Raw genomic sequence first — 11737 nt, forward strand, 5'->3', positions numbered from 1 at the left:
AAGTCAATGTAGATGAAAGAGATCAGGAGAAAGAAAGAGAGAGACATATACATAAAGGGGTAAGAAAAAGGAGAGGGATGACGAGGAGTTCAAAGAGAGGAAGAGGAGGAGAAGAAATAAGAGAGCAGGTGGGAGGTTGATTGGGACTATGACAAAGAAGACAAGTTCTAACAGAACCAATGACAGTGATCACTCAGAAGAGAAGGAGGACTTCTGCGTCATTTGTGACAGAGGAAGAATTGTGCAGAGAAGAGGAGAGACAGGAGGAGAGGAGGGGCAAGGGATAGAGAAGTGAAAGAGAAAGGAGAGAGGTCATAGGAGAGGAAAAAGAGAAGAAGAAAAGAAAGGGAAAAGAGGAGAGAAAGGTGTAGGATGGAGAGAGGAAGGAGCCATGTGGGATATCTGGTTCACTGTGATGTTGCCTTTTCTCATTTCAGAACTGGAATTTTCACACTGACACCTTTTGGATTGAACGAAATATCATGCTGCCCCCAGAGGGGCTTCCATCCGCATAATCAGGACTCCGCTATATTCTGTGTATGTATCTGTGAAAAAGAAATCGAGCTGATGTCCCCAGCCAGTAAATAGATTTGAAGAGCTTTATCATCCTTTGTTCACCTTCATGGATGTTTGGCATCATCGCACACCTTCCTAGAAATCCATTATAACCATTTATCTAGGAAGGAGTGGGCAGTGGATATATGTGTCTTATATTAGAAACATTGTCATTTGCTTTGTTTGAGGATGCTGACAATCCTACCCCTTTTCCTGATATCTGGAGATACTAATACTATGCACTTTCCAGGCTGTTGAGTGGAGAAGGGAAGAAGGACTAGGGTGGACTCAGGAACAGGGTGTGTGCTCAGTAGGTCTGATGTCCTGGATACATCCCCAGGAACATGGTGAAAAGAAGTAACTGACAAAGCTTGGACTCCATTCGCTTACTCAAGATTTATGACATGTTAATTTGTTCTTCATCGTTGTCAGCTACTAAGCATAAGTTGGTGATGTGGATGCCAAAGAAAGGGTCAAATAAGATAGGTAAATTAAGCATATTCATCCCAGAGTATTGATTCAAAAGCAGGGTTCTCAGGTGCCTAGGGAGATGATTTCTTCTCCAACATTGTGTCTGTGATAATATACCTGGCATGATCAGACCTCAGGGCTTAAGGTCAGTCTCAGATCAATGAGATTCTGGCACTTTACTTCCATCAGTCTGGACTTTTCTATTCAGTTTAATTCAGATAAAACATAGTACCATTGTGAGAAGACAAGAGCCCTGTCCCATAAAATTTGTTAAGAGGCAGGGATACAGCCAAACAGATTCAAGGAAGACTGAGATCCTAGAATCAGTGAGCTAATTCCAAGAGGTAGAACCCTGTGTCTGTATATATAAGTATCATAATAAATGTATATGAGCATTTGTAAAATCTTTGCGTTATACTACTGATCCTAACAGGAAATTGAGACCTAATGACATTTCAAGTGTCTTTATAAAAACACATATACACATTTATATTTTATTATGTTTATTTATGCAATTTCATTGTGTAGTCTTTTAAAATTAGACTCTGTTTTTATTTTAATTCTGTGTCTCTGGATTTGCACACATGAGTTTAGTGCCTGTGTGTTACAAGAGCTCTTCAGATGTTCTAGATCTGGAGTCAAGCAATTGTGCACTGCCTACTTCCCTGCAAGAGCAGCGGGTGTTGTTAAGCACAGCAGCATACTACAGTGCCCATTGTGTGGTCTCAAGGGTCAAACCAGCGTTTTCAGCTGATGTGGGCAAGGACTTTCTAGCAGATGTGTTCAAAAACACATAACTCTAAATTGGGATATGGTTAATGCTTATATACTATGATATTGAAAGATACTGCGCACTTTTAAATTAATTATCTGGAACACCAGTTCCCTGTTTCCTAACTATAAAATCTTCTTCTGAATCTGGCCATGGTGGAACACACACACATCATCAGTTCTTGTTCAGTTGCAGCAAGAGTTTACCAATCTGAGGCCATGTGAGGTTGTGTCAAGAGTTTCAGACTGATAAATCCCTGAACGTGTATGCCAAGTGAGCATCCCCTCAAGGCCTATTAGGTCACCTTTGCCATCTGATTGGAATAATGACTCTAAAGCTACACTGAACTTTTTGGCTCTTTTGATAAGGAACTATTTCCCAAGTGAGTCTGGAAAATAGATAGCAAAGATCCATGCAGAGACACTGACTCTGATAATGAGGAGAACTAGGTTGAAGTCTTGGGTGCCAGATCTTTTTTTATTATTATTATATTTCTATTTTATGTATTTTTATTTTTAATTTAAATTACAAACAAGGTTGTTTCACATGCCAATCCCAGCTCCCTCTCTCTTTTCCCTCACCTCCTCAAATGCCATCCCACCAAACCCCCTTCCCCATCCCTCAATCCCCACTCCTTTGCCCAGGGAGGGTGAGGCCCTCCCTGGGGTTTTTCGATAGTCTGTCATTTCATCTAGAGCAGGGCCTAGGACCTCCCCCAAGGGTCCAGGCTAAGAGAGTATCTCTCACTGGGTGATGGGATTCCAAAGTCGATTTGTAAGCCAGGGATAAATATTGTTTCCTACCCAAGCCCCATCGATTGCCTTTGCCTCCTCACTGACACCTACATTCAGGGGGTCTGGATCTGTCCCATGCTGGATTCCCAGCCATCAGTATGGAGTTCAAGAGCTCTCCCTTGGTCAGGTCAGTTGTTTCTATGGCTTTAAGAAGCCCAGGCTTGACCCCTATGATCCGTAGTCCTCCCTCTCTGTCACTGGGTTCCTTGAGTTCAGCTCACTGTTTAGCTGTGGTTGTCTGCCTCTGATTCCATCAGTCATTGGTTGAAGGTTCTGTTTCCCAGACTCTTTGGCAGTGGGACTGTAGTCTGGCACTCCCATGATCCATGTCTAAAATCCATATGTTAGTGAGTACATACCATGTTTGTCTTTTTGTGAAAGATCTTTTGACATTGCTTCTAATGACATCAGGATTTCACCTCTAGGCTGCGAAATATCTGCCTTCATGGAGCATCTTGAATCACAGACTTACTACTGGGGATGTGGCTCCGTTGAGGGAGTGCTTCTCTTTTGAGTGCTAGGACCTGGAGCTATTTCTCAGCACTGCTGAAATCAGCCATGCTGGTGTTTGGTTAAAATTTATCACCTGGGAGATAGAAGCAGGGGGATAATTTCAGGACCCTCCTGGTTATCCTAAGGCTATGTGTTCTAACCTGGAACATACAAGTCTCTCTTTTGGTATAAAAAGTGTAAGTTGTTTCCCAACACTTTTCCATGCCTTAACCACATTTTCTGTTCTCCAATTGCAGGACTGCAGTCATGTCACCTTTCAAAACAGCAGGGTGACCATCACGGATTTGCGATGAGTAAATCAAAGCACACACCCACCTGAGTGGGAGTGTGTGTGTGTGTGTGTGTGTGTGTGTGTGTGTGTGTATGTGTGTGTGTGTGTGTGTGCATGTGTGTGTGGGTGTCCATGTGTTTGTTTTGTGTATATGTGAGTGAATGTAGGGCAGTGTATATATCTGTATATATGTTATATCTGTGTTATGTATGTTCAGTTGTATGTATGTATGGCACACTGTGCTCATTCACAGAGCCCAGATGAACTTACTTTTATTACAGTTTTAGCAGTTAGGAAAAAGCATGGATATAACAGAAGATTGTGACACATCAAGAGAAGAGCTCTTGAGGACACATCCTGAGTCTAGATGTGAGAACACAAAAAATTCATTTTACTTATAAGGTGAGGTGACTGTTTCTATCATGTGAGTAAGATCTTTCTGGAATAATGCACAAATAGGGAAATGTGATTCTTAGAACATCCTGGAAAAAACCCTTAGTTCAAATTCCACAATACAAAAGAAACATAATCTTACATGTGTTTTCGTATATGACAGTGCTTGCAGTTCATAACTGTACATTGATGGTATAGGTTTGAGTGAGGAGAGGCTTGATTGAATCAGGAGAGAAAATTCATCAAAGGTGGATCCTACATGAATTACAATTCTAAGTTGTAAATATCCTTTTACATTTCTTGTTTTAGTCTCCTACATTTCTAATGAGACCTGTAGCTAGAAACCCTTTGACTAATGACTTTTCTTAGTTAAAACTGATTATATGGAAGCATTTAACATGAAAAAGGGAAGTGTATTACTTGAGAAAGAAAAGTACAAAACACAAATTTTTAAATTTTCTCATATTAGAAAGCATTTACAGATTATATACACTGTACAAAAAGGAATAAGAAAAAGGGGTCACATACTTTATGTTAAGAAGGTATTATAGTACATCTAAGAACATGATGGCATTTCAAATTTGATAAAGGTTCCTTCCATTGAATTGTAGAAACTCATTGTCAGAAAGGATTTGAACATGACTGGGGGCCTCCGGTTACCTCTTCACGATGACCAGCTGCTTGGTAAACTATTTATTCTTAAATCCATCATTACCATATCTATCCCTAAAGGAAAAAAAATTATTTCCATCACCCAGATATACAATCATCTGTACCAATTTTGTTTTCTGTGCAAATATCTGATAATGCAATATTTAGCTACATGAAATCTTTCAGTAAATCATCAGTTATATTATTTAGAATTATAAATATTACCCTCATGTGGGATATATATATATATATAATTTTCTTTTCTTTTTAAATTAGCCATATGACCAATTAAAATTTTAGTGAGTTAATAAGAAGTTAATTCTTTTTGTATTTTATATTCATATGTTGGGAAGAGCTTTCTAAATCTAATGCTGACACATATTAGCCCAGTCATCTTCCTATTCATCTGAATTACAAATAGATATATTTGGCTAGTTTGCATTGTATATATAAATCTCTGCTTTCATTTCATATTGCTTTAATTTACATTTTAATTGTTTTATTATTGTGAAACTTTCTCACAATTCAGGTATTTATAATTCACTCTTTTTTAGTGTATTTCCTCTTTTAAAACAATTTGTGTAATGGGAGATCATACAATTAGAATTAATGAATTAACACACCACAAAGGGAATAACAGTACTTATTGTGTGAATGATTTCGTCAAATAGAAGTCAATTATGCAATAATCCTTTTGCTCCAACTCTACCTGTTGCTTGTTTGAGTTTTTATGCATCTGTGGGTTCGAAAGACTGATTGCATATGCAGCACAAAGGAAGAAAGCAAAATTAGTTTTTGCTAATGCTAGTTGACATAGATTATGAGTGGTCAAACTCTAAGTCACATTTGTAGGATTTTGCCAGTATTAATACATAGGCACAAATGTGTTGGGACCCAGCCCCATGGGGTCTCTGTGAGTTGCTGGTCAGCCTACAAGTGCAACTTGTTTTCCAGGCCATGTGCTTTCTGTTTTCTAGTCCTGGCTTACTGCTCCGGCCTTGACCCTCTGACATCATCATTCAGCAGGAGGAAAACAACGATCTCTTCTACCTGGGGTTTTTCCACTGTGCTGTAAACCTGTATATAAAGCTTCTCCCTCTTAACAAGAGGGAGACCTCTTAGCACTTGTAATGAAGACACACACACACATTCTCCTGGCAATAAAGGCAGGACATGCATTCTCTTAGTACAAACAGAGAGACCTCTTAGCACTTGCAATGAAGACCCCCCACACACACACTCTCTCTCCTGGCAATAAAGGCAGCACAGGTATTCTCTTAGTACAAACAAGTGGACGTCTGGTCTTTCTTTCCCTGATACCGTTTAGTTGCTTGTGGTGCAGGCGCCACACAAATCAATTGGTTAATTCATTAATAGGCACAAGTAAGGAAAGATACCTTCATGACTTCTGAGCAACTATGCTCACCCTCAGCATTTAGAGACTACAAGTTCAGCAAGTTTAGTTATCCTCTGTGCAGCTGTTTTTCCTCTGTAAATTTGGAATAACTTCTGGGTGACTAGGTGTTACAGCACTAGATAATACATCATATGATTTACTATCGACAGTCCTTAATATTCCCCAAGGCCCATATCTTCATTTATTTTTGAATTCTGGGCACATTGTTTCACAGATCTCAATTAATGAAAACAACATTAGGGATCCTTGTGGGAAATCATGAACAGAAAGCAGATGTCCTCTGGATTGAGCAATAGATGTGGGGCATATGAAGAACTTCAAGATGTGTCTACATCAGATCTATCCATTCTCAACTTTACATTAGTTCAAGTGAGATTTGATTATCCACTTTTACAAAATAGTGTTTCTTAAGTATTAATACTAATCCTAATTGTAAGCATTTTAACAAATATGCAGTGAAGATGGCACTCCTCTGAGCATATTGGGAGCATGGGAAATTTGTGATGGAGGTAGGAGAAAGAGGAGGGAAGAAGGGGAGGAGAACATGAGGAATCAGGAAGATTGTGTTGGGGGAAGAATAGAGAAGGAGAGCAAGAAAAGAGATACCTAAATAATGGGAGCCATTATAGATTTAAAGAGTAATATGGCACTAGGGAAATATTCAGAAATCCACAAGGATGACCCCAACTAAGAATCTAAGCAATAGAGGAGAGACTGCCTTAAGTGTCCTTCCCATATAATGAGGTTGATGACTATCTTAAATACCATTCTAGAGCCTTCATCCACTAGCTGATAGATATATCAGCAGGAAATCACAACTAATCACTGAGCAGAACTCCTGGAATCCAGTTGTAGAGAGGGCAAGACCATGCACGGGAAACCCACAGACACAGCTGACCTGAGGAAGTGGAAGTTAATGGACCCCGGTCTGACAGCTGAGGAACCACCGTAAGACCCAACAAGGCCTCCTGAATGTGGACATAAGTTGGGAGGCATGGGAAGTCTATATGACCTCTGGCAGTGTATCCAGAATTTATTCCTAGTGTACAAATGTGTTTTGGGAGCGCATTGCCTATGGATTGTTAATCTCTCAGCATAAACACATAGGGGAGGGCCTAAGTCCTGCCCCAAATGATGTGACAGATCTTGGTGATCCCTCAAGGACATCTTATGCCCCCTAGGAGTGGATAGGGGTGGGAAGGCAGGGTCAGTGGGGACCACGAGAGAATGGGAGTGAGGGGACTTATATTGGTATGTATAATGAGATTGTTTTTAATTTAAAGAAATGTTTCTCAAAATGACCGAAAAAAGAAAGAAAATGGCACTGCTCTTTCATGTTACACTTCAAACATTTATCAGATTATACTAATAAGATGTGAGCCTCAGATGGTCTATTCTACAGAGGAAAAACCATGTTAACCATTGGTATGAAAGGCTGAAAACCTGATTTGAAGCTCTTGACTAAAACTAAAATTCAGGTAACATTCTCCTTTTGTGCATTCCTGTTTTATGAGTAGTCACACTCTAGTTTTACATTAAGAAGTTAATTTTTTCTTCAAAATTATTAATTATCAACACTTAATAAGAGAGAGACTATGAATAAGATAAAAGCAGAAAAAGTCATTCTGTATTGGGCTAGTGTTATTTCTCAGTTTTTAAGCTGCTTGTGTCTCTTGTAGAAGACGAGTGTTCAGTTCACAGCACCCACATGATAGCTCCCAACTACCAATGATTCCAGCTCCAGGAAATTCCACACCTTTTCTGGCCAGTGGGGAAACTGCATATACTCACATCTATATAATAAGAATAAAAATCCTTCAGGATAATGGGCATTCATCTCATTAATTAATCACTTGTATGCAGTGAATATGATTTTAATTATTATATTTAATTATTTTTATACTAAGATATGTATAATGATTGTCACATTGAAAGTGAATTTCCTTAGGAGCCTTCATTGTACACAAAAAAACCAGATCATTATGGAACGATTCTTCTAAGACCACTTTTCTATGTCTCAAGTGCTTATTAAGCTAGATTGCATTTTGCAAACTCAATTTGTGCTTTTATTCTCACATTTATACAGCTATGTGAAGCTCCCATAAAGTTTTATTTTCATAAAAAATAAAAAAGCATTTCCTTGTGATTATAAAGACTGGTTTCTAGTTCATTTTGAAGCTCCTGAATTATATATAGATGGAAATATTCTCTGAAAAATAGATACAATTTTGGAAAAGTAATTTCTGGGGCTTTGCAGTATTATACTTAATGGGTTGGGGTTTTATCTGCTGATGTTTCAGCTTTGCCAAATTATGTTACTTTAGGATTCTACGATGTTTCTTTGCTATCTTATTTCTATTATTTTATGTTGATATAACATTCACTGTGACTTAGAATATATCATAAAGCATATTTTAGTACTGAGTATAATAAAAGACATAGTGGAGTATGTGGTTCAGCCAATATTTGTGAGACTAAATTTATTAGGAAATTTGTCTGAAAACATGGCAAAATATTTGAATTACTTGTGGCTTTCTTGTCTATAGTATGTTTTTGTTGTTATATAGAATCGCCATATAACTTAGATTGGCCTCAAAATTCTGATGTGTTTATCTCCTTCTCTTGATTTAAGTAGTAGTACACATTTACACATGTGTAAAACTATGTTAACAGTAAAGTTTTCATGATGTTGCAGTGAAAATATTAATAAACCACACTTCCTGAGTCACCGTTTCTCCAACCACTGCGTTTAAAGAATGAGTTTTGGAAATCTCAGGTCTGTATTTGACATGACTTTGTCACCCGCTGTTGCTTATAGGAACCAAACTATATGGTGATTAAGGGGCAAAAGGACCAATAATAAAAACTATAATGACAGTAGATTTATTTTCTTACTTCCAGGCCCACAACTGACAACTTGACTTTGATACTTCACAGTGGACATTGTCGGAGAATCTTGTTTGATAACAGCTTGACATAGGAGTTTCTTGGTTAAAGCCACATAAGTGTGTTACATTTCTCACTGTTGTCACAAAACCCATGGCCAAATCAGTAGAAAGAGATTCATTTGGATCACAATATACTGATAGTATTAAAAAAACCCAGCAAGTGGTGAGAGATGCAGAAGCTAATCACTGACAAAAAAAAAAAAAACACCAAAAATCAGTGCTGCTAGAGAATTGTATTCTAAATGGGATGGCTATCTCAAACTTCTAAGATTCAGAAAACAATCTAGAAGGCTGTCAGGAAATACATAAGAGCTGAGACTGTGGAGAAGGCCAGCAGCAACAACACACATTTTTGATTATAACACAGCAAATGTGACCTACACAAGACCTGTTCAGGACTCACCTTGTCAACATACATTGTGGATGATACAGGACCCCTAGGCCTACTCCTACATGAGGCATAATTGGCTGTTAATGGTTGCTCAGGAATGGGTGACGTTTGCTTCAATGGTGCAGCCCTTACAAATTGCCCTTTTCCCAGTATATGTCATCCTGCATACACTCAGACAAGAAACTATAACTTGACTTAGCAAGTTATACATTAGAGAAGACATGACAGCAGTAATGGATGGTGGTTTCAGCAAGAGGGCAAAGAATGAGAGAGGGCAGTAGGAATAATTTCTAAATTTTATTATATGTCTGAAACTATTGCACAAAAAAGAATAAGGGGAGGAAGTAAAGAAGGGAGCACGGAAGGAAGAAAGGGAGGGAGGAAGTAAAAAATATTTGGCCAAAGCAAGAAGACCAAATCATTATGGGCACTGTTCTTTGTATAAAGGTCATGAACCAGTTGCTGTTGGAGTCAGAGGGGCCATCCTGGACATTGCATGCAGAGAAGATGGATACTGGCAGCTGATGGAGCCAGGAGGACCAGCCAGAAAGAGTAGATGGGTTCAGACAGCTGATGGAACCAGAAGGACCATTGATATAGAGAAAAATTGATCCATGAATCCAGTGGAATCTGGAAGACCAGACAGGCCTTATTTGTGAGGGGGACAAATATATAGAACTTTTTAGTTAATAATTATCCCAGACAGTCTTCTTCTAGTGATCCAGATCTCCAATATGACCACCCATCCCTGGATGAGGTTCGTCATACTAAGGATGTCAGTGTCCTCATCTTACCATATTTTACTTATTTTCCCCTGGCTTTTAGAGCTAGGGTTTTTTCATGTTCTCATCTGAGAAGAGCCAAAAAATAATCTGGTTTTTGTCTAATTGCCTAGGTGATTTAATATTTTCATTTTCTCTTTATTTTATTACTGTTTTAGTCTAAAACATCTCCATCATCTTTGTTGCACCCTCTCCCTAGGTGCTGAGAATATTTATGTGTTTGTGTGTCTATAATCTTGTGTGTGTGTGTCCCACCACACCTAAAACTCTCATCCTTTCTTAAACTGCTACTTCTCTTTTCTCTAATGAATTCCAGTTTAAATAGTCTATGACACAACTTCCAGTGGTAATTTTATAGAAAAAAATTTACAAGACTACAACAAACGTAGTTTCCATATACTAATCACACTTGTTTCTTTAAAAAGTAGCATGTTTGGAGGATATGTGATTTTCCTGACATTTCAAGTTCAATTTCCCATCCAATGTTTTGACTGACCTCTACTTCAGATCTCCATGGAGTGAAGAGCCACAGTCTCATGCCCCAGCTCTTACTGCAATGCCTTCCTCTCTGTGCTTACTGAACTCCCTTGAAATCCTGAGACCAGACCAATCTACACTCTCTCTCGGGTTGTTTCTCTCAGGTGTTTCCAGTCACAATGATCCCTACTTATTATTAGTGAGCCTAAGATGTTGACATTTCTTGACATTATTTAGTCCTTTTTCCCCTTCAATTGTTTCTTTTTCCATTTTTTAATTTACTTTTCAGTTTAAATTTAGGTAAGAAACAAGGTTGCTTCACAAATCAGGAGCGGTGGCGCATGCCTGTAGTCCCGGCTGCACGGGAGGCTGAGACAGGAGGATCGCTTGAGTCAAGGAGTTCGGGGAATGTAGTGCGCTATGCCGATCGGGTGTCCGCAGTAAGTTCGGCATCAATATGGTGACATCCCGGGAGCGGGGGCGGGGGGGGGCACCAGGTTGCCTAAGGATGGGTGAACCGGCCCAGGTCGGAAACGGAGCAGGTCAAAACTCCCGTGCTGATCAATTGTTTCTTTCCAATGACTGTTTGGTTTCACTTCCTGTTTTCAAAATTTTGTATTCTTTGCTGATCTGATTCTGTGTCTGGATTATCCATATTTCTAGCTTTTTTCTCCTAGAGATTTATTTTCATACGTTTCTAGGGTTATTACTCAGATAAATTATTGCATGAAAACAGTAATAGGTATACTAGATTTGTGTTTATGACATACATTTGCATGCCATATCTGTCATGGATACATTTTCCTGTTTATTGGACAGTCATTACATTTTCAAATGAGGACACTCAGAGTGGTTATGGATCAAGTGCCACAGCCACATAGTGAAGGAGGCTTTCTGCCTAGTTAAAGCACATCCACATACACAGTGGTGGAAAGTGAAATCTCCTAGGAGATACTGGCTCACTTTTTACTAGACAGTTTGTTTCCTCTTTTCCTTTTTCTGTCTTTTCTTGGTTTTTTGAGACAGTGTTTCTCTCTGGCTTTGGAGGTTGTCTTCGACTCACAAAGATCTGCCAGCCTCTGGCTCCCACGTGGTGTAATTAAAGGCACGCACCCCCACCACCTGGCTCTAGCAAGCTTTTCCTAATTAAAAAAACAAATCCATCTATCTTTTGCCTCTGGTGTTTGATCTTTCTCTACTTCTGTATACCTTTTTTTGCTTCTTTCACTATGGCTTGCCCTGTATCTGGGTGGCTGGCCCCTGGTGTCCTCTCTTCTCTTCCTTCTTCCTCCTCCTTTCTCT

At 39.0% G+C, this 11737-nt stretch overlaps 1 long non-coding RNA gene across 1 annotated transcript; it reads left to right on the forward strand.

Moving 5' to 3' along the window:
* The first annotated feature begins 3543 nt into the window (after positions 1–3543).
* On the forward strand, positions 3544–6160 carry LOC121136190. The gene is made up of 3 exons (XR_005873312.1): positions 3544–3778; positions 4381–4453; positions 6052–6160. It is a non-coding gene; the product is annotated as an uncharacterized LOC121136190 (long non-coding RNA).
* Positions 6161–11737: the final 5577 nt, after the last annotated feature.

The sequence above is a fragment of the Mesocricetus auratus genome, unplaced genomic scaffold (assembly GCF_017639785.1).
Source record: "Mesocricetus auratus isolate SY011 unplaced genomic scaffold, BCM_Maur_2.0 Super-Scaffold_100054, whole genome shotgun sequence".
Classification (NCBI taxonomy): domain Eukaryota; kingdom Metazoa; phylum Chordata; class Mammalia; order Rodentia; family Cricetidae; genus Mesocricetus; species Mesocricetus auratus.